A 24,040-nucleotide genomic window follows, 5' to 3' on the forward strand; every position below is an offset into this window, starting at 1 on the left:
ATTAAATGTTGTACCTAACAGAGAAGGAAGAAGAAGAAAGAAGAAGAAGAGAAATGTGAGAGAGAGAGAGAGAGGAAGAAAGAAATCGATGTTGCTACACCAAGTTGACTCGAACTGAGTCGACTCAGTTGGGTGGAGTTCAGTGCCTTGTTGGCTCTAGTTTAGTTGTTGGAAAAGAAGAAGAAAAGAAAGGAAAAGAATGGAAGATGAAAGATCAAACAAGAAGGAGTGGGGGTGTTGTCGGGTCTTTGGCGAGTTCACTCAGCTGAATCCGTTGATTTCAAGCTCATGGCTGATCCTAGTTCAAACGATTCGGCCCATCCTTGTAGTTACTGGTCCGTAACATTCGAGTTAGTGCCAAGTCACAACTGCACTTGAGTTCGGGTTAGAATTGAGTCAAGCTATAAAGGCGACCGGGTCAAATCGTTGTGGGTAAGTTAACTAAATGAGTCTTTATTTACTACTTTTGATTTGGACTAAGATCTTATTCTAATTATTTTTCCATGGCATCCTATTTCATATCGAGTCATGGCCAAGCGAAAATTGGGTCGTGTTGCACCGATCAAATCAAGTGAACTTAAGTCGAATTAGATCAAGTGGTGAGGGCTCGTATTTACTTTCCAGCTACTCAAGTGGTCAATCCACACTTCTAAGGTGAGGATTTACCCTTCAAGCTTTCCATCATTATGATAGTTAATTTAGTTTTCTGTTGATTTATTTTTATAATAATGTTTATGACTAGATTACACGTATGATCGAATGATTAGTTGAGTTTTGAATTATTGATCTTCACTTTAAAATGATTTGCAATTATATGTGCACATTCCTTGATTTGTTTTGTATATGCATATAAGTACATTTCTTGATTTGTAAAGATTAATGATCTAAATCCTATAGAGTTATGATTTATTTGAATTATTTTCTCTAGTTTAGTTTCGATGAGTACTTACATGTGTATCTATCTAATAATGTGCATTAAATTGATTGTGATTTAGTTTGACATTTGTTTGGTGTTAATGGATTATATTGAAAATCTAATATCATATATTGATGGATATTATATTAGGGATTCCTCTAACTAGTAGCTGATTGTGAATAAAATAAATGATACATGACCGTAGACTTACCATCTCGTGGATTATTTATACCGATGTGGTTTGTGGATTATATTATTTTGTTGTATCCTTGAAGGACTTGGTGCCAATGTGGCTTATTGGAATGACTCTTGTTGTTAGAAGTATATCTAAACTTTTGATGGTAATGTCTACATGTTGAATCATGAGTGGCCACTAGTTGTAGAGATTCTTGTAAATGAAATGTGTTGGATTCTTTATCTTACCATCACTACTTATAATTATTTGATTGTGTTAGAATATTACTTGTTTAAGTCTCATGAGCCGGGATGGTGGAATGGGACACTATACCCGAGCTGTCGGCCTATGCTGGGTTGCACGCGCCCCCCATAGTGACCTTTGAACTTCTCTGATGTATTGTTTATAAATTGGACTAATAACGGTTGGGTTAATCATGCATACATGGCACATGGGCGTTATCGAGTGCCTAGTCGACTGTTTGAAAGACCAGTGTACTGTTCGAACGACCCGTTTTGCATTTTGAATGGGTCGACTATTTGAAAGACATGATATCTTGTATGAATGTGCCAACTGTTTGAACGGTCCATTCATTTGTTCAGTTGGATGTGCATCCCCAGGCTGATTGCATTCATGCATTCATTCAATAATCAAGATTAAGTTGGTGATTGAATATTGTGTGTGAAGTGGATTGTATCTTCTTATATTATACATTAAATTGTAGTTTGGATGTTATAACCATTTGTTTTATATTTATGGAGAAAGAATTGTATCTCTTCATGTTATACTTAGAATTCTAGATAGATATTTAGTTGGTGTTGTACTTGTGAGTGGTGATTGTAATTTAGATATTATATTTTCTTAAATTGTTACTTGAAAATGTGAGTTGTAACTTATTCTGAATTGCAAGTGATATCTTCCTATATGTCACTTGTGAAACATAAATTGTTCATTCTTGTATTTTATGTATGAAGTTTACGTTGGATATTGTATTCTCCTGAATATATTTGAATTACATTCTTGACAATTGTGATGCTTGGTAATCTTGGAGGGTATACCTCATTAGGATAGCCATTGATACATTAAGGAGTATAGGTTGGCGCTTACGTGGAGTGCGAGGAACTATTTGATATTGCAGTTTAGATTTATTACTTCATATTCTAGTTTTCTTTCATTATTATTTTATTTCATTTTTTATATTTGAGTCATTAGTTTGTATAAGCCCTATGGGAAACCATTTGTATAAGTTGAGATATATTTTAGACACTTCCTCCATGTGTGGTTTGTTTTGCTTCTAGTGTGATCACTCACTTTTACTTATTTAAAAATATATATATATATATATATATATATCGTGAAATGTGGGTTATCCTTATAAGTTAACTCTCGTGATTTCAAAAAATGAGTACTAAACTCGGGTTACAAAATCCAGGGCGTTAAAGACTAGGTATAGCATAACCATGTATGTTTAATAGTGGGATCTTTATAGACTTTGAGAGTATCATTATGACACATTAATCATCTTAGCTAAGTAGTGTTGGTTTGACATGTGTGTTTAGTGGACTTAAGCACAGATTGATTTTCAAGCAAGTGAGAGATTGTTAGAGCATATGTCTTAAAAAAACAAATGTGAGCCCCAATCCACTGGTTATGTATGTGGGATAGGGTTGATCTCAATCAGAGATCACAATGACCTTGGATCCCATGTGGACATCATGGTATACCTTAGTGATTAGTGTCACCTTAAAATCACATTTAGTTTATGATTGAGTCATCTATTAGCCTTTGGGAACTAAAGATTAGACACGACGGTTATTCACCAGGGAGAGTTATGATTCTTAGATCTCAGTATCTTATATAGAGACCATAACAGTCACAGGTATATAAGACTTACTTGTGGACATTCCTACATCAGATGTATGGTCAAGATGGAGAATCTCTACCATTAGGGAGTCGGCTTGGTGTAGGTGTATTCCCCTTATTCCACATAGGATGGTGAGTGTATCATGGACATGGGATCCAAAGTTGGACCTTTAGACACTTACATTGGTGAATCGAGTTCAAGTCAATAGTCTAAGAGCTCATTAGCATGGATTATGATTAGATTGGTGATCAAGACTTGATTGTGCATGAAATATAATCAATCTCAGACCTGATGACGTGTAAGTGCCACTATCTTAACTAGTCAACTTTAGCTCTTCCTACAAAGATATCGCATGGCCATTAAAAGTGGACATAACCACACACTTCCAACATGAATGGTGGATTCTTGTACGGGCTAACACAAGATTAACTGAGCCTAGGGACTAATATACTACTAGATTTATTAAATTAGATGCTCATCAAGTTGTATTTTTGCTGGGTCTAATATTCTAGATGTTTTAATCAAAATTTTAAAGGTTCCACTAAAGTTTATTTTAACAGTTAAGATTGCTTTGCTCGCACTTGATGATGATTTGATGGTCCAGATTAGATGGTCCACTATTTTATCAGTATGAAATATAATAATTGGAGGATTAGATCATTCTTATAAGTGTATAGGTGCACTACCAAAAAATTGACCAACGCAGACGGATTTTAGCCGACGGCTAAAAGCCATTGGATGTATGTGGGCAATAATTACATCGGCATTGTTTTTTTCTTCTTTTTTTTTTTTGTGGTCATCGGCATTTCTTAGGATACGCTAGTGGACAAAAGCTATCGGAATAGCATTAGAAAGGTCGACGAATCCTATCCATTGGTAAATTGAAGTAACCCCCGATGGTTATACTCCATTGTAACTGCTTGAGGTAATTTTTGGTGAATTAAAGCAACCCCGACTGCTATAATCCATCGTAACTGCTCGAATCAAACACCGGCAATTAAATTTGAGGAATATATTTACTGACAACTTAGTTTAACACCGACGGTTAGTATCCATTGTCGTTAATCAATTAATTATTGGTAATGAGATTTGGATACTTTCCTCGATGGTGTAAATCCGTCACAGTTACACAATATCATTTTACATTACCATGAATTTAAGCCATCATCGATCTGATTTTTTTTTTTTTGAGCCGATAGAAAGTTTTTTTAAAAAAAATAGCTAGCTGTTTTGACCAATGTTTAAAACCTACTCATCTAATACACACAACCTGGAATTCACACTACAAGAAAATGTGCTTTTACTGGCGCATTTTTTTACCGGCAGCCATCTCTAACTGTCAGTGATAATGTGAATCACCAAAAGCCGTCCAAAAACGCCCCTGATTCTAAAAGGTGGGCGCCGGTAAAATAGTGTTACTTAAAAAAACACCGCGCGGATGGTATTTTCATTTCCCTCTCTCTCTTTCCCTCTCTTGTCACTCTCCCTTCCTCTCCCTTCCTCTCTCGATATCCCTGCGTGAAGGTACTCTCTCTTGTCTCATGCGCTTCTTCCTTTCTCTTCCTCGATCTCTCTCTCTCTCTCCCATCTCACTTTTCCCTCTGGCTTCCTCGATCTCTCTCTCTCCCATCTCGTTTTTCCCTCTGCCTTCCTCGATCTCTCTCCCTTATAGTCTCCCTTCCTAGATCTCTCTCCCTTGTACTCCCTTGTACTCTCTCGATCTCCCTCCCTTCCTCTCTCGATCTCCTTGATTTCCCTCCCTCTCTGTCAATGTCTCTCTCCCAGCTCGTTCTCTTCGAAGCAATCTTTTCATCTATCTCTCTCCAACAGTTGAAGAGAATAGAAGAAATCAGATGAAGAAGTCGAAGGTACTTTCTCTTTCTCTCTCATTTCCTCTTTTGATGGCTAGAAATTGGGCAGCAGCCATGGCAACGGCAGCCATATCCACCACTGTCCATGGTCGCCTACATGTTTGAAGAAATGCTTCAACCAAGAATCTGGATTGTGTTACTCTTGTAGAATGTGGATTAATTCCACAGTTGGAACCACTAGGTAGATCGTGGATGATACTCGTGGACAGAGGAGGAGATCGAGAGAGATGGGGGCGATGGACAAGCTGAAGATGTTCATGGTGCAAGAGCCTGTAGTTGCTACTTCTTGCCTAGCCGCCAAAGTCGGCCTCTTCCTTCTGGTTGTGGTGAGGCCCATCTTGGACTCCTTTGAAACATCTTAACAGGTTCCACAACCAGCATTAAGTGATGTAGTTGTTGGGATGACCTGTAAAAAGACTGAATGAGGGCTGGCAAAGAGAGCTTGTTTGATATCTTGGGGACTAAATGTTTGTAGATTTGATTATTTCCCAGCAGTTACAATCTCTGTATAACCATAAGAAATGGGTGCAGATGGGGAACTCTGTTTCATGTCCTGGTCTTAGGATTTTTTTCATTCGAGCAACTTCTAACAAAATTCAGCTGGTTAATGCTTTGTGGATATGATAAAAGAGACTTTTTTGGTACATTGCAATACTAAATAAAATGACATGTCCATGAAACCATGAAAAAAAAAAAAAAAAGATCGTGGATGATAGATCAGGATGGCCCAGATTTTTCTCTTAAAATGGTTTTATCCAAAATCAGATACGGTTGAGGGGAAAGCTTCAGAAAATGGAAGATTATTAGTAATCAGCAGGATAACAAGTTTACTCACTGCAAATGACATCGTTTTATATGGGACCGAGACCGGATTAATCAAGGTGAGTTTATTTGATATGTATCTACTGTTAGGTTGCATTTGATGCACTATCCAAATGAATTGCAATAACTAGTTCAATTACTACATAAATCCAAGAAGTAGATTTGGAAAGGAAAATGCAACATTTGAGGAAAATGTGGATGAGAAATTAGTGGAAAAGAATCCTAAAAAAAATAGATAATTTGTTTTAGTTTCTATGATTTCTAAGCATACCATCTACATGCCACCACATATTCCAGTGTGGCAAATAGGTGCAATATTCAAGTTGTCCATCGGGTGGGTCTTAACCAATTCTTTTCTCAGTTATTGGACCAGACCTGATTCTTAGGCCATGACATCCAGTGATGCCCATCTGATGGATGGACTGGATCTCAAACCTCTATTTTCCATGATAGCACACACATGTGGCATGTACATGAACTGCCTCATCAAGACTTACAACCTAGCATTGGAACTTGTTATCGCAATTCAATTCAAATTCAATTCAATAGTGCTTCCAAACATAGCCTTAAGGTTAACAAATACCTATGTAGTTTTTTTAGTTTAGAGGAGATTTTCTGTCACGCCCCAAACTAGAAAACCAGGCTCACAAAATTTTCGATCACCGAATCTGGTGCCGACAGCCTCCGTAGTACCCCATTCTCGGCTCCCGACACCCATACATTAGGTTCTAATCCTGGGATCCTACAAGGAGGATTTTCAACATCAATTTGATTTGTAATGAGCATAACCCATAAACAATAACCACAAGAATACCATCACAAAATTCACTGTGATCAAAAACTTTAAAGTACAATACATATGAAGGGAAATACAAGATAATAAAGCCAAACCTCTGGAAGCTCTGCAGCACGGTCCTGCTCCTGAACTGCTACTACTTTGCATCACCTGCACACAACGGTCGTGCATAAGCTTATAGAAAGCTTAGAGGGTGGTGAAAGTGTGTGCATATGGTAGAAATGCAAGTTTGCAATATCAGAGTAATGCGAAAATGTCGGTAAGTCCATGAATATCATCAGTCGTACCAAAGCTACGCGATGCAAGGCATGAGGCTATCGGATATATCAAGACCATGCGATGCAAGAAGTGAATGATGTCGGCCATATCAAGGCCATGCGATGCAAGATGTAACTCAAGCATATCAGTCCTCATCCGAATCCATATATCAATACATCTCATCGCTAGAGCATCAAATATCAGTATATTTCTCACTCTAGATAATCACCAGGGTCTAGTATACTTTACACTAGCTTGCTGTCCTTATCGATCGCACAACTGGGTGAGTGGAAGAGACCTCACTATCCGCCTGCCAATATCAAGCCCGACTCGTCGATAGTCGACCTATTCCTCAAGCTGGTCAAACTCAACCTAGAAATTGTCCCCTCACTCAGGTGGGTAAGGTCATACCCCTTTCCAACCGACTACGATACAGTGGGAGATGCAGCCTACTGGTATACGGCCTTCGCCCGCTCATGCATCCACTCGGTCTCGACGTTGGAGTCATCCTCTGGTACTATCGGGTTTAAGGATTTTCACCCAGGGACATGTATGGCACCCCGATGCTAGAACAGTATTTTCAGTATCCAATCCGGCCATCCACGATGTGTTTGTGAAGGCTATGGCCCTGATGTCGCTAGGGCATACAACAATCACAATCACACAAATGCAAAGTGCATGAGTCAAACTACTAGTCATGCGACAATCCTACGCATACCACGTGCTCATGAAGGGTAACTCTGCCTATCAGGGAGCCCATAAAATATCTGCTCGAAGGCATATACTATGATCAGTCACTCCTCATATCAAGCATACATATGATGCGTATGAGCATGGATCATGGAACTATACTAAACATGTTATGTGATGATGGATCCTATTCATAACGAAGAGGGGCCTAGACGGCCTACACACTATAAGTATGGGCCTATCAATGGGCCCTAGGGAGAGTTACAATGCGGACATTTAACCATCATTGCTCTTAAGGCATGACCGCCAAAACATCATTACATACATTGTAGTGGAATCTCACATCACAAATGGGCCTCATATACACATATTCGGCCCACACAAAGGCCTCACATACGTTTCATTGGGCCTCATACAAATCAAATGGGCCGATCGAATGGGCCGAATCAGTGGGCCAAATTGAATGGGCCAATTCAAATGGGCCGAATCAATGTGCCAAGTCGAATAGGCCGAGTCGAATGAACCGAGTCAAATAGGCCGAGTCGAATAGGCCAAGTCAAATATGCCGAGTCAAATGGCCGAGTCAAATAGGCTGAATCAATTGGGCCTATCAAATGAGCCGAATCAAGTGGGCCGCACCACTACAACAATCATCTATTATTAGGGATCATTTTACAGTATTATACAAAAAAAAAATGAATAATATCAAAAGATCAACTGGCCCATACCACAAATGGCAGTGGAGGTAATGTTTTCCACTATTAAAATCAGACAAGGCCACCACAACATTTATTTTCCACCCAATTTGTTCATAAGGTCACAAGACCTGGCTAAAGAGGAAAAACAAATATCACTTGATCCGGAACTTTTTGGGATCCTTGAAGGATTTCAATGGTGGACGTTCAAACCCATTGCTGTTGTGGTGTGCTCCACTTGATAACTGGATCTATCCTATTTTTAATCCCAAGTCTTGAGACAGACTTACCAAAAAGATGGAGGGTTGGGCTGGATCACATACATCAGGGGTGGGGTCCACGTACGTGGCCCACTAGAGATATGAATCTACTTCATTTTTCTAGAGTACTGCTGCTGCACATGCAGCAGCAGCTGATATCAACCTCTAGCCCACCGTCAAATCAGATGGATGGTGGGGATTTTAAATGGATGAACGGCGTGATATGTACATGCCTGGTCGGGCGCATGTGGCGTGCCAGATGGATGAACGGCGTGATTTATACATACATCATGGTGGGTTCCACAATAGATAGCCCCACTGCAGATGCAGTGTCAGCTGCTCCGACGGTACAGGTGGGTCCCACGTAGGCCCCACTGCTATATATCTGAAGCCTATATGAGTATATATAAAATTATATTATATTTATATAAGATAATATAATATATAATAACATAACATAATATACTGGAGCTATAAAAAGGCCACCGTCCAGAGCCTTGGATGCTCTGGACGATGCTTATCTTCAAATAAATCATGGTGGGTCCCACACGTGTGGCCCACCTCTCATACATATATAATGTATAATATATATATATATATATATATATTATATTATATTAATATACACCATACTTTCTTTCCTCTCTTTTTTTTATTATTTTATAAGATAGATGGTCAGTACATTCCATCGTAGGGATCTCCACCGTCCCAACAATGGATAGTGTGGACCTCACCTCCACCTGCAATAGGATGGGCCACACCATTTGATGGACAGTTTATATATAATACATATTTGTGAGGCCCACTCCATCATGATATATATATATATATATATATATATATATATATATATAGAGAGAGAGAGAGAGAGAGAGAGAGAGAGAGAAACGGTGAGATAAAGGGACCCCGCCACTATGGGCCCCTCTCTACATTGTATACATCAAAGGTGGGTCCCACAACAAGTGGGCCCTAAATTTGACATTAACGGTGGATCACCCACCTATCGGCCTTCTCCTTAGCTCCTTGGACTCCGAGGCTCCTTAGCTTCAATTTTAATAGAGGTTGATGGAGAATGAAGGGTTAAGATGAGAGATGACAGGGTGGGAAAGTGGGCCACACTTGGTTTTGGAAGAGAGCTTGGGGAGTTGGACGTTGGATTTTTTATTTTTATTTTTTGCTTGGGAGTGAAGAGAGAAATGAGAGGGAGAGAGAAGTGATGGGTGAAAAGGGATGGGATAATGGGTGATGGGTGGAGTGATGGAGTTGTAAGAAAGGGATGGGTGGAAAGAGAGAGAGTTGACTTTGGGAATGGGAGAGAGATGGGTTGCTTGTACTTGACTTGTACTTGTGATAGGATATATACTTGACATTAATTGATTGATTGATTGATGGGATAGGTTGTAGATATTCTCTCAGAATTCGTAACGCGCGGCGTATCTTCGGAATGAACGTGGGCCCACATCTTCTAGCCTAGGTATCGGATCGGTGCGCGAGTCACGGCGTTGGAACCGCGCCGATGGCACGGTCGCTAGGATACAAGTTTCGAGTTGAGCCGACTCTGATATGCAGGACTCGACTTGGGATCACGCACAAACGTCGGATACAAGTCAAGGGTTGCCAGAATTCAACCGGAAAGACCACAGAAGCCGATGGAATGGTACGGACTATGATACGGGCCTTATATTTTCACACTCCCACCATAAATGGCAGGGATGGCTCCCTTTCTAGCAGGAAACTGAAGGAGAAAACATGGGCAACTGCTATATCAGAAGTAGTTGCTAATTGTTAAAACTGTAACATTTTACAAAACCTTTTGAGATTATATTTATCCCTGCTTTTTTGTGTTCTTATATTTAAAAGTTTTTCTTCACTTGTTACCCACCCCATCCTGTGGCTTTCAAACATATTACAATATTACGCGAAGACTAGCCAGTGTAAATTTGGTGTGAATTGCAAGTTTCATCACCCGAAGGATGTTCGAATACCATCAGGTGGATAAGATCTTGGTAGCAGAGGGTAGAATGAATTAGCTATGAAGGATGCTGAGGCGGATGCAAAGGCAATGGAGAAGTTTGTTCCATTCACCCCAGCATTGTTGCCTAAGTCCAAGGGATTGCCGGTAAGACTGGTAAGAAGACATTTTATGCTCCTAGTATACAATTTGCTTATAATTGATTGTTCCTCAATATAAGTCTTTGATTACAAGACGCTCTTGGTAGAAATTCAAAAACAACATTTATTACAAATGTCAGCCCATCTATTTGGGGTGTACCTATTCTCCTAGAGTTCTCTAATTTAGCATTTTCTTTGTTTCATATTCAGAATTGTATTTGTTTAGTATTGTGAATCGCATCATATGGCTTTCTTGCAGCTCTGCCAATGAAACACTGAGCACTTTGAATTCTGATAATTTATGGTGAAACTTTCAGGTAAGGACTTCGTCACCATTCATGGGGAGATGGTTCTTCTCAAAAACTATAGCTCCCCTAACTTTGCAGGTAAACCTTCAGTGTTGTCTGCTACATGTAATTGCAGTTGAATAATTAAATCAATACCTCTTGAAGCTTTCACTACAACCTTTTAAATGCTGGACCGACCTTCGACCTATTTCTTGGTTTGCATACCATGCAACTGATTGTGATTGTACCCAAAAGAAAACAACAAAATTGTGGTTGTACCCAAAAGGGAAAAAAATGAACTGGCCAGTTCATCTGGGAAAAATGCTTGACCTGGTTATGTGCACCCTTTCAACTGAACAATTTGAATGATTCCTTGCTCAAAATGAGTTCTTAGTGACCTAACTTGTTTCTGAGGTTGGTTCCAACACAAACCAGTCCATTCATCCAGTCTGGTCCAGGTTTTACATCCAGTCGGCTTTTAAGGTTCTTTGGGTTATGCCTTGTTCTTTGGGTTAGCTTTTCATGATGTGGCATGGTGGTTTCCCACTTTCCCTCTTCTTCCAAGAAATGGAAATGGTGTATTGCCCTATTGGCAGCTTTGTGGGGGCATAGGGAGGGAGAGGAGTGATAGATGTTTCAAGGACAACAGTCATTCCTTGGCTGTTATTATTAGTAAGGTGTTCTTGATGATCAAGGAGTGGGATTCCTAATTGGGGGGTTGGGGTGTTGTATTTTATTTTTGTTGTTCTTCTGTTCTATTTTGTTGTCATTTGTGTTTGTTTGGCCCCTTAGACCTTTTTAATAATATTCACCCTTCAAAAAAACATTCAGAGGTACGTTTGGCCCCTTGGACCTTTTTAATAATGATCTGACCCAACATACAGCTGTTGCCCAACTGATGTGTGGATACACTTGTTTTTCATGGTGGAATTCACATTTTGCAAGAAAGAATTGGATGTTCTATGCATGTGCAATTCCCACTGGCAACGGTATATCATGCTAAATTAGTTTTTTATGTAGTTTTTACTCTTATTCCAAAAAAAAAAAAAAAAAAGACTCTCTAACTCGAATTGAAACTGGTAAAATTCAAATATTAAAGAGTGGCTAGGCTGTGATATGATTGAGTTGCGGACCTCTGTCACAGGTGCACACTCAATCAGCAAGCTATGCAATTGTTAATTTTTTGATTTCTCATTTTCTAAGATCAATAGCAAAGATAACTAATTAAAATTTCCTTCCTATTTCAATTTATTGGCATTAACTATCGAGTCCAGTCCTGTTGAGTCTTTGAGTCAACCTGACTCAAAACCCAAATGAACATTGAGTCGAGTCAACTTTTTAGGTTTTTAAACTATGGTCTATAATCAACATGTTACATGCCTGAAATATGTGAAATTCAAAGGTAATATGAGAAAATAGAATGTAAATAAAATGATTCAAATGTTGAGTCCCTATTAAATTCAAGAGCAACTAACCAAATAACAAGCCTTTCTTGTTGCATGATAATATGGAGGAATGTTACTGTAAATTCAAAATAACTTGAAAGAGTTATGGTGTAAAATGCATACTTTGGCATGTCACATCTCAACCTAATAGGTATCATTTTTGCATTGATTAGTGGATATTGTTAATACTTCTCAACTTGATCCGGAATTTTTTAAAAGAATTTTGCAATGGAATTGGATGGAATGTGTTGTTTGGAATTGGATTGAGTCCACTATCTAAATTAGTCCTATATGCATTTTTAATTTCATTTTGAAATTGCATTGATTCAGGAGGTGTAATGGGTTTTTACTTTACATCGTATCCTACACTATTGCAATTGAAATGATGTCTTGGGTTTGTTGCATTATTGAAAATGAATTGAGGGCTTTTTCTCTTTCATGGCAAGTGATAGGTCTTAGGTGGCCATGATTGTTGGCTATGAAAAAGATGGTCTTTTCTGGAATCTTAAGAATTGCATTGTGAACTTACACAATGAAAATTTCAAACTTTCATTAAAAGCATATGACAAAAACAACATTACTAGGGACATGCTATAGTTACAAAAATCACAAAGGTAATTCGTTCATCTCATCTCATCCGACGATCTTCTCTTCTTATATCTATGTGATGAAATTGAGGACCGCAGCTCCTAATACCAACGTCACCCAGCCAACTAGTACAGAAGATAGACTCTGCTGCCCCAAACTAGCAGAAACCCAAAAAACAGTATAGTCACTACAAGAAATCCCACTTTTAGCGACGAACATTTTCGTCGCTAAAAATCAAATTTTCGTAGCTAAAAAGTTTTAGCAATCAAAATTTTCGTCGCTAAATTTGTCGCTAAAAGACCAAAGCAGAAGGGTTTTATCGGTGAAAAATTCAAATCGTCGCTAAAGGCAAGCTTTTTAACGACGAAAATTTTCGTCGCTAAAAAAATTTTACAAGACTTTTAGCAGCGAAAATTTTCGCTGCTAAAAATATTCGTTCCACTTTTAGCGACGAAAATTTTTGTCGCTAAAAAAACTTTACAAGACTTTTTTCGCTGCTAAAAATATTTGTTCCACTTTTAGCGACGAAAATTTTCATCGCTAAAAATATTTTGCAAAACTTTTAGCTACGAAAATTTTCGTCACTAAAAACATTTGTAGAACTTTTAGCTACAAAAATTTTCATCGCTAAAAATATTTGGCATAACTTTTAGCTACAAAAAATTTTGTCGTTAAAAATATTTGCAAAACTTTTAGCTATAAAAAATTTCGTCGCTAAAAATATTTTGCAAAACTTTTAACTACAAAAATTTTCATCGCTAAATATATTTTTAGTTACGAAAATGTTCGTCGCTAAAAATATTTTGCAAAACTTTTAGCTACGAAAATTTTCGTCGCTAAAAATATTTGCAAAACTTTTAGCTACGAAAATTTTCGTCGCTAAAAGTCTTTTTTTAAAAAAATTATTCCAGCATAAAATTCCACACAAAATTCCTGATATATACCTGTTACAATATATTTCATCATATTCATCCTGATATACAACTGTTATATAATATATTTCATCATATTTACATTCACATCCATCTAAACCCAAACTAGCTAGTAAATCCATCCAAACATAAACTACATTCATCCAAACACAAACAATCTTATCCACATCACATTCATTCAAGCATAAATACATATAAGCTTAACATCATAAACAAAAATACCCTAAACCTAAACTTAAAACCTAAAACCTAAAACCTAAACCTAAAACCTAAACCTTAACCTAAACCTAACCTATAACATGTAAGTTTAGGTTTAAGAAATCAAGTTCGGGTTCGGGATTAGGTTTAGGTTTAGGTTTTCAGGTTTAGGTTTAGGTTAGGGAATTGAGATTAGGATTAGGTGTAGGTTTAGATTTAGGGATTTAAAACTGGTTTAGGTTTAAATCGGGTTTGTGATAAGGTTTATTTAGGAGGTTGGATTGGAAAAAGGTTTAAATTATGGTTTAGGTTTAAATAAAAGGAAGGTGGGGAAAGTTAGATTTAGGTTTAATATAGGTTTAGGTGGTTAAGGTAGTTGGGAATTTGGTTAGAATGAAAGTTTAGGTTACCATCGGGTTGGTTGGTTTTCAATGTAGGAGGTTAAATAAGTAATTTAAATTGATTGGAAGTGGTTTAGGGATTTAGCTTAATTTAGGTTTGGTAAGGTTATGGTTAAATTTAGTAAGTTAAAAGGTTTAAGGAAAAGAATAGGAGATTGTTTATATTTGATGGATAAATGGAGGTAATGTAAGTAAAGGCGGGTTGGGAAATTGGTTGGGTTTCATTTTTTGGTAAGGTTGGGGAGAGGTTGTTGTGGTTTGAAAATCATAATTTAGGTTTGGACCGGGTTCGGTTAAAGGGGAGGTTGGTTGGTAGGTGTTTTTTAATGGTGAAAGGTTAAATTTCTTTAGTTACTTCAATTTTTTTCATGCGGTAAAATGAGATGATAAAGGGGAAGGATGGATTGGATTTTTTTAGGAATGGGAACAATCCGTTTCCCAGCTAAAGCGTCTCTTTCCCCAAAAAATCTGAAAATTCCCCAAACGCCACCTTTTAAATCCCCAAAGGAGCCCTCTTCCCCCATTCACCCTTGCGCCTTTTAAAAGACTCAATTGGTTTTCACTGGTTGCGGGAATTCCCAAAGAAATCGTCCACAACCTTCCCAAAACAAATCCATGGATTTTCCCCCGCATCCCCGAAATTTTTCCCTCAAACGCCATGGGCCCATGAAAACACGCCGGTGTTGCTAAATTCCCCACGAAAACCCTCTTCCAACCGCCTCTCACATTCTTCCCAATGACGGTTTTAAAAGGGGCTGTTTCCCAAAAGCCTAAACTTGAGGTTTACTTTGGAAAGTTGTTCCGGAGCGTTTATTTTATTTATGGTTCGCCTCTCATGTTTGTAACCTTTGCTACTAAATGAATTGGTTAACTTTTAAATTGTTGCATGGCCTTTTGTTTAGTGGGGTTTTTGGGAAGGGTTTTATGGGTTTTTTGTTTTTTGGGTTTTAGGAAATTAAATTGGTTTTATCTTTATGTGGTTGATCCTTCTTAATTGGAGCCAACCATTTCGACTATTTAATTTGACTTTGTATATTTGGACACATTATGAATGTTTTGGTTGGTTTTATTTTTATTTTTTTTTCTCCTTTCCAACATGGGAATACTTCCAACTTTTTTTAATTTGAAAGTACTATTTCAATTATTTTTTAAATTTATAATCTTGATTTTCCTTAAATCTCATCTTTAAAATTCCTTAAACCCTAGTTTCTTTGAAGAAATTTAATTTTTTAAATTTCTTAAACCAAGGATTTAGTTCATTTATCTATTCCATTCTAATTATTTTTATAATTTGGACGGTTTATTTTTCCCCCCCTTTTAATTTTATTTTATTTAAATTTTAATTGGATGCAGATGGTTGGAATTGACGGTTCGTTCAATAATGGCTACTTTTAAATTATTTAAATTAATTTTAAATTTGAGAAATTTATTGATTAATTTTTCTTGGTAGTGGAAGCCCCATCATTCCTTCTATTTCTCTATTTTTCTATTTTTTTTTAAATTTAAAACTAATTTTTAAATGAAATCATCCAATTTTTTTAGAACTTTCTTTTTTTTTTAGAAATGGTTTTATTTTTTTTTTTGAAATTAACTTTCTATTTTTGTTTAGAATTTCAACCCTTTTAGAATCTAACTTCCTTTTCTTTTTGAATTTTGGGTTTGGAAACAAAATCCATTGGAGGCTTTTAAGTGAAATTTTAATTGGAAGTTTTTCTTTTATTTTAATTTTTTGTTTTTTTCTAATTAATCTTTTCATTTATTTTGTTTTCCTTTTTTTGGGTTCTTTCCCTTTGGAAACCATGGCATTTCCTTTTAAAATTTTCTTCCTTTAGAACAACTTATTTTGATTTCATTTTAATTAGGGAAACCTAATTTGGTAAATTCTTTCAATTCCTTTTTAGAAATTTCTTTCAGGTTGATTTTATTTAAGAGATCTGCGAGGTTTATCCCAAATTTGGGTGGCACATGATTTTTTTAAATTTTGAGGGTTGAATATAATGGTGAACCATGAAATGATTTAATTATTTTATGGTGAAACCAATTTATTACCAATGAAGATACCAAATAAAACATCCACCAACACCTCCTGTACTTTTAATTATTCAAGAAAAGTTATAAGTTTCATTTTATTTTTCCCGCGACAAATTGGTTCGCCAAGAATCCAATCCTTTAAATTTCCAGGCTTTTTCAAATTATTTTAATTTAAAAGAATTTTAATTTTATGTTATTTTTCCTTTTACGGATACAATTAGGCTGAAACCCTTTCCTTTTTCCTTAAAGGCTAAGAGGGTTACATTAATCTTCCAAATTTTGCCTTTGGAATTTGGTAAATTCATAAAAAATTTAAATAAAAAAGTTCCTCAAAGATCTGCTTTGCCAAAGGAAATAAAATTCTTAATTTGGAAATTTAAAAGGTTTCATTCATCCCCCCAATTTAAAGTCCTTCAAATTAAATGATTTAATTTTTCCAAATTTTCAATGTTTTTTAAATTTTTTAATTTAAAATGTTTAATATGGGTTCCTTCAAATTTGCGGAAAACCAATTTTGGGAATTTTCCCAAAGTGGAACACCACGGCTAGGCCGTCATAAGGAAAGTGGTTTATTTCTTTTAAAAATTTTTAAGTTTTAAAGTGATAGTCATAGGAAGTTGAGGATGGAAAGGAAAAAGGAAAGGTTAATTGAAATTGTTTTGGGAATTTGTGATTGCAAATTTAACCTTTGAAAATTCCTCTCCCCCTTTCCTTTTTGTTAAAACAAGTGTCCCAATTATTGTTTTTACCTAATCCAATAGGAAATCCGGTTGGAAAAATTATAACTTTTTGGAGGAATGGAAAATGGTTCCCCTAGGTTTTTAATAAAAAATAATGAAACCTCAAAGGAAAGGTTCAAATTATAAAGAGCGGCTCATGAATCGAGGAAATTTACAATATAAAAGAAAATTTGGTTAAGGTTTAGAAAGGGTGCTTTCACAACTTTCTAATTCCTTAAACCCGATGGAATTAGTGACCGGCTCTTCAAAGGTGGGAACCTAAATCATAACTTTGATGAAGATCATTGTAAAACTCTTCCGGTTAGGCCAAAGGCCCAAGGTTTAAAGGGATACAATATGGATCAATGATGCCCCAAAATTAACCGGAATTTGATGGGGGTTCTACCCCAAACGGTTGGTTCACCAAAAGTTCCAACTCTTGGAATTGGAGGGTTGGCAATTTGGAAGCCTTTTTATTTTCGTAAACACCCTTAATAAACCAAATTTCCAAAACTTATAACCAAAACGCAAATTCCAAATTCCTTTAAAATAACCCACCTAAACAAAAATTGCCAAACCAAAAACCTAACCCAAACCAAACATTTAACCAACCATCAATTAACAAACTTTTAAACCTTAAAAACCTTAACCTAATCCTACTCTTACAACCATAAATTTTAATAAAACCCACCCTTAACCAAACTCAACCTTCCTTAATTGCCCCCTAAACCCAAAATAATTAATTTTATCCACCATAATTTTAACTAACCCTAAAATTTAAACCAACCAAACCCTAAAACCTAAACCCAAACTAATCATTCGGTCCCCAACCTTGCCAACAAACTTACTTAACATACTATTCTTTTAAAAATTTATTTATCAAAACTTTTCTAACCAAACCAAATATCATTTCCAACTTAAATATTACCTTTCTAAAATTAAACCTACCTTACCTCCCCATCCTTATTATTTAAATTTACGAACATGGTATTGTTTAGCTCAATTTAATCGTGTTTGTGATGCAAGGTGTATTTACGAGCTTGGACTAAAAAGGGTGCTAAATGAACGGATTTGACGCTCCAGAATCACCAAGGCAAGAGATGGACCCCAGGAGAGTGAGATCGACGGATTTACATACTAGAGATCCGAGAAAATCGAGAAACTAAAGCTCAAGTGGCCCGAATTCGGTCCAGAATACAAGATCACAGGGTTCCCACCATCTGCTCGGCTCGAAACTTCATACATGGCCTGAGGATCATGAATTAACCGTACATGTCAAATTTCAACCATTCGATCCCTGTGAAAGTGGCCTAACAAACAATTTAGCCCCTAAAATCCAGAGTATGGGCCCACCTGCAATCTGGATATGCCTTAAATTTAGTCCCAACGGTTAAAAAGATATAAGAAAAGAGATAGACGGAACGGATTGTACATATACATCACGATGGATCCCACATGCCCAGTGCGTGTACACCATGTACACGGCACTGGCCGTGCATAAAAACCAAAAAATGGGTCAGCGTGTGCTGACCCGTCTTCTTTGCGTAACCAGTTTCAGCGGACGGGCGTTCGTCCATCGATTTTCACCAGTGGGCCCCACCCATCATCTATTTACAAGATCTGGACCGTTCATCGCGTCTAGAGGGGAGGCTGGACCCCCGCCTAGGTGTCCTTCTTTTCACATGCGTGCACACACGTGTAAATAGCGATCAAACGCAGGATGGACGGTGAAAGAAAAGATTCAATGGGTCGAACCAAAAGACATACAAAAACACCCTTTTCCAGCTAGTTTCTCGAGAGGAACGCAATGAACGGATTGGATTTTCCTTCTGAGGCCAATCTGGGACCCACCAGCCATCATAGTGCTAAATGCGCAGGCTCTGTTTTGCAACAAAGCCTGCGGACGAATCTTGTGGGCCACCACTGTACGTCAACGGTTTGATCCAGACTGTCCAAGAGAGTCCCTCATTCCATCTCATTCACGCCTAGGTGACAGACTTGAAAAAGACAATGGGCAATGGTCTTCATCATAGGTTTGCTCCCTATAGGTGAAGATTTGATTCCTTTCCTTGGCGGTATTTTAATGAAAAAAATATATATATCAAAGGTCGATTAATGAAAAGATGATCCGTGAGGAAAGTTTTAGTTATTATGAATTATCTTGGTGTTTACCGATAATATCATGAAATTAAGAAGTGAACCTTAATGATAAGTCGAGATTACACGATACACCCATAGAACTCAATGTTTAGAATTTTCTGATTGTGGGATTAATACTTTGAATGTGACTATGAAATTTACCGTGTGCTTGAGACCAGGAGAAAATAATGCCCAACATTCATTAATCTTAGAATTCTCGTATCTGGATTGTTCTGCAAAAATCACTCGAGTTTATAGAAATTGTTCTGTAATTCTTAACTTATTTTTCGCATACTTTGCTCGGGACTAGCAAGATGTTGGTTGGGGGTTGTGTTGAGGGTCAAATATTGCATAGTAGACCCCATTTATTATTTAAATTTACGAACATGGTACTGCTTAACGGCTCAATTTAATCGTGTTTGTGATGCAAGGTGTATTTACGAGCTTGGACTAAAAAAGGGTGCTAAATGAACGGATTTGACGCTCCAGAATCACCAAGGCAAGAGATGGACCCCAGGAGAGTGAGATCGACGGATTTACATACTAGAGATCCGAGAAAATCGAGAAACTAAAGCTCAAGTGGCCCGAATTCGGTCCAGAATGCAAGATCACAGGGTTCCCACCATCTGCTCGGCTCGAAACTTCATACATGGCCTGAGGATCATGAATTAACCGTACATGTCAAATTTCAACCATTCGATCCCTGTGAAAGTGGCCTAACAAACAATTTAGCCCCTAAAATCCAGAGTATGGGCCCACCTGCAATCTGGATATGCCTTAAATTTAGTCCCAACGGTTAAAAAGATATAAGAAAAGAGATAGACGGAACGGATTGTACATATACATCACGATGGATGCCACATGCCCAGTGCGTGTACACCATGTACACGGCACTGGCCGTGCATAAAAACCAAAAAATGGGTCAGCGTGTGCTGACCCGTCTTCTTTGCGTAACCAGTTTCAGCGGACGGGCGTTCGTCCATCGATTTTCACCAGTGGGCCCCACCCATCATCTATTTACAAGATCTGGACCGTTCATCGCGTCTAGAGGGGAGGCTGGACCCCCGCCTAGGTGTCCTTCTTTTCACATGCGTGCACACACGTGTAAATAGCGATCAAACGCAGGATGGACGGTGAAAGAAAAGATTCAATGGGTCGAACCAAAAGACATACAAAAACACCCTTTTCCAGCTAGTTTCTCGAGAGGAACGCAATGAACGGATTGGATTTTCCTTCTGAGGCCAATCTGGGACCCACCAGCCATCACAGCGCTAAATGCGTAGGCTCTGTTTCACAACAAAACCTGTGGACGAATCTTGTGGGCCACCACCGTACGTCAACGGTTTGATCCAGACCGTCCAAGAGAGTCCCTCATTCCATCTCATTCACGCCTAGGTGACAGACTTGAAAAAGACAATGGCGATTGGTTTTCAACCGTTCAAATGCCCAGTAGACATCACCAAGAAAGAGTCTGTGGGCCACACAAAATCGGAGCCAAAATCAACATATCTGACTGGATTTCAAGCCGCATCCAATGGACGGAGTAGATTTTTCCATCGACTGCAACTATGGGCCCTATGAAGAACCAGCACACGTTCTTGTGTTGCTGATGCATAAAACATCCGCACCTGCTGTGCGTAAAGAAGACGCCATCTCCACCACTTCTCGAGGCGGAAGTTCACACCGACCAACTCGGTTTGTGTTATAAAGAGGAGAAGCTTGTAGGGCAAGGGGGGAAAAGGACGTGAGCAGCGAAGGCTTGGGCTGGACTTGAAGTTAGAGATAAGGAGAGTTGTTTGGTTAGAGATCTTTATTTTGTTTTATTTTATTCTTATGTATTCTAGCCTCATCATGTTAGGCTAAACCTCTTAGCTAGGGCTAAGAGGTGAAGCTTGTAACGTGATGGGAGAACTTGTTGCTTATGCCTTTTGTTTAGACTGAAGGGGTTTTTTATGTAATTTTATGAGAATATTTTTAGTTTTTAATGGCCTGTTGTGACTGAAATTACAATTGGTTTGCAATGGCTTTGAGTATTTTCTTTTCCTTATTTTGATTATGACGTCAGGAAGCCCTGTTGTTCGCCATTGTCTCCTGGGCATGGTTGGATGTCTGTACCCTTTCTGACCTTCATAGCATGTTGATTGGTTGGTAATTATTTAATTCTGTTGTTTGCTTTGTCTCCTGGGCATGGTATGATGATGGAATTCATTCTAATTCATACACCTTTCATCTCGTGAAAACTAGATCAAGTGAGTTCAGTTTAAATTCTATGATTCTTGATGCAGGCATAAGATCTCCCTGATCTCTACAAGTGGATCCTCTGAATCCCTAGTTTCCCTTCCCTGAATTGTTTAAAGTTTTAGATAATTATTCCACAATTATTCCTTAAATTCTATTTGATTTAGATTACATCTTAGTCTAGTTCTAGTTCTACTTAGTTTCAGATAACGTACTGGTATCAGTCCCTTGGGATTCGACCTCGGTCTCACCGAGTTTATTACTACATCACAACCCTATACTTGGGGAGTGAACAGTTATAGGTTTTGAGATTTGAGAATAGGTTTAGGTTAAGGTTATAAGTTTAGGTTTAGGAAATCGGGATCGGGTTTAGGTTCGGGTTTTCAAGTTTAGGTTTAGGTTTAGGTTAGGGAGTTGAGATTAGGATTAGGTGTAGGTTTAGGTTTAGGGATTTGAGAATACATTAAGGTTTAGGTTTAAGTTTAGGTTATAGGTTAAGGTTTATGTTATAGGTTAAGTTTTAGGTTTAGGTTAAGATTATAGGTTTAGGTTTAGTTTATAGGTTTTGAGATTTGAGAATAGATTTAGGTTAAGGTTATAAGTTTAGGTCTAGGAAATCGGGTTCAGGTTCGGGATCGGGATTAGGTTTGGGTTTTCAAGTTTAGGTTTAGATTTAGGTTAGGGAGTTGAGATTAAGATTAAGTATATGTTTAGGTTTAGGGATTTGAGAATACATTAAGGTTTAGGTTTAGAAAATCGAGTTCGAGTTATAGGTTTAGGTTTAGGTTAGGTTATAGGTTAAGGTTTAGGAAATTGATTTTAGGTTATAGGTTATAGGTTATAAGTTAAGGTTATAGGTTAAGGTTTAGGTTATAAGTTAAGGTTATAGGTTAAGGTTTAGGTTATAGGTTAAGTTTTAGGTTTAGGTTAAGGTTATAGGTTTAGGTTTAGGTTATAGGTTTTGGGATTTGATAATAGGTTTAGGTTAAGGTTCTAAGGGAGAGTAGTCAATCCGTTTCCCTAGCTAACTACGTCCCTCCATCTCTCCCCAAAATCTGAAAATCTCCAAAATCGCGCACCCTTTCTACCCCCAAAATCTGAAAATCCCCAAAGTCGCATGCCCTCTCTACCCCCAAAATCCACACCTCTCTTTGTCTCTCTTTCTCATCGACTCTAATGGCTTCTTCGACTACCAGGCTTGCGGCCATCTCTTACAGCACTACGCTAACCACAACCTCTTCTTCCAGGGAAAGCAGATCCATGCGCGACTCATCCTCCTCTCGATCATGCCCGACAACTTCCTCGCCTCAAAGCTCGTTTCCATGTACTCCAAATCTGGCCAAATCCATCACACCCGCAAGGTGTTCGATGAAATTCCCCACAGAAATTTCTTCTCTTTCAATGCCATGCTCATTGCCTATTCTTCACATGACCAGCACTCCGAAGCCCTTAGGCTCTTCTCGTCCTTGTCATCATTTAAACCCGCCCTTAAACTTGACAGTTTCACCATCTCCTCCCTCTTGAAAGCCTTGTCATCGATGCTGTTTCCGCATCCGATATTGGGTAAGGAGATTCACGCTTCTGTGCTTCGGCATGGCTTTGATTCTGATCTACTTGCCACCAATGCAGTGGTTACATTTTACCAATGCAGTTGCATGGGCATTATTAGTGGTGGTTTGGGGAAGGGGTTATATTGGGTTGTCTGGTGATTTTTGTTTGGGTTCTTAGGAAATTGAAATCAGTTTTGGGGGTTTTTGTTCTCCTGGCGTTTTTGTGGAATTTCGTGGGGAGACCTACATCTTTCATTACTGGCATTTATCTGCATCTGTGGCATTTGCCACATGATTATGTGGTTTATTTAAGCAGTGATTATCTACTGATGTTTTCTGTATGTTTTATTTTTTATAATAATTAATTTTTCTATCACTTTCCATGTAGTATATGACCTTTTGATCTGCTCGGGGCATTTTTTCTCTGTTTTTTCATCTATTTCATTATTTATTTATTTATAACTTGATTATTTCTTCATCTCTATCTTTAAAATCTCTTTACCATATAAACCTTTACTGTTGTCTTGTAAAGCACACTGAACCCTCCATTCTCTACAGGTAGAGCAGCTCTTTTAAGGACCAGAGCATCCTAGTTGCATATGATCTATTGGACCACTTCTGTGAAATAAACCTTCTTTATATTCAGAGACAGATATAATTCTATTAGACCATATTGTTATTTTACTTTGTAGTTTGTGAATTTTAATTGGTCGGCTTTCGTTTCATATAGACATTGAATTGGAGCAGCTAGTCTTCCCAGCTTTGTTAATATAGCAGTTAATAAATCCATTTAATTCATTTTGAAAGTTTGGAGAAAGAAATACTTGACCGATTTAATCTGTATACGTGTGTGCATGGATTGTTTTTATTTTTGTTTTGAACATTTAGTTAGCTTCTTTGTCTCTAGTTAGATTCTTTTTTTTTATATCCCCATAAAACTAGTTGTGCAGTCCGTTTACATCCCTACATTCCAGTGATGTACAGTTTGCTTAGGACTTCTTTAGTTGATAGGTAGAATGGCTTTCTTTCATATTTCTTCTTTGGGTCGATTTC

At 37.7% G+C, this 24,040-nt stretch overlaps 1 pseudogene; it reads left to right on the top strand.

Annotated features, from left to right (window-relative positions):
* Nucleotides 1-4,821: 4,821 nt before the first annotated feature.
* LOC131223556 (uncharacterized) lies at nt 4,822-5,470 on the top strand (annotated as a pseudogene).
* Nucleotides 5,471-24,040: the final 18,570 nt, after the last annotated feature.

Source organism: Magnolia sinica, chromosome 13 (genome assembly GCF_029962835.1).
Source record: "Magnolia sinica isolate HGM2019 chromosome 13, MsV1, whole genome shotgun sequence".
Classification (NCBI taxonomy): domain Eukaryota; kingdom Viridiplantae; phylum Streptophyta; class Magnoliopsida; order Magnoliales; family Magnoliaceae; genus Magnolia; species Magnolia sinica.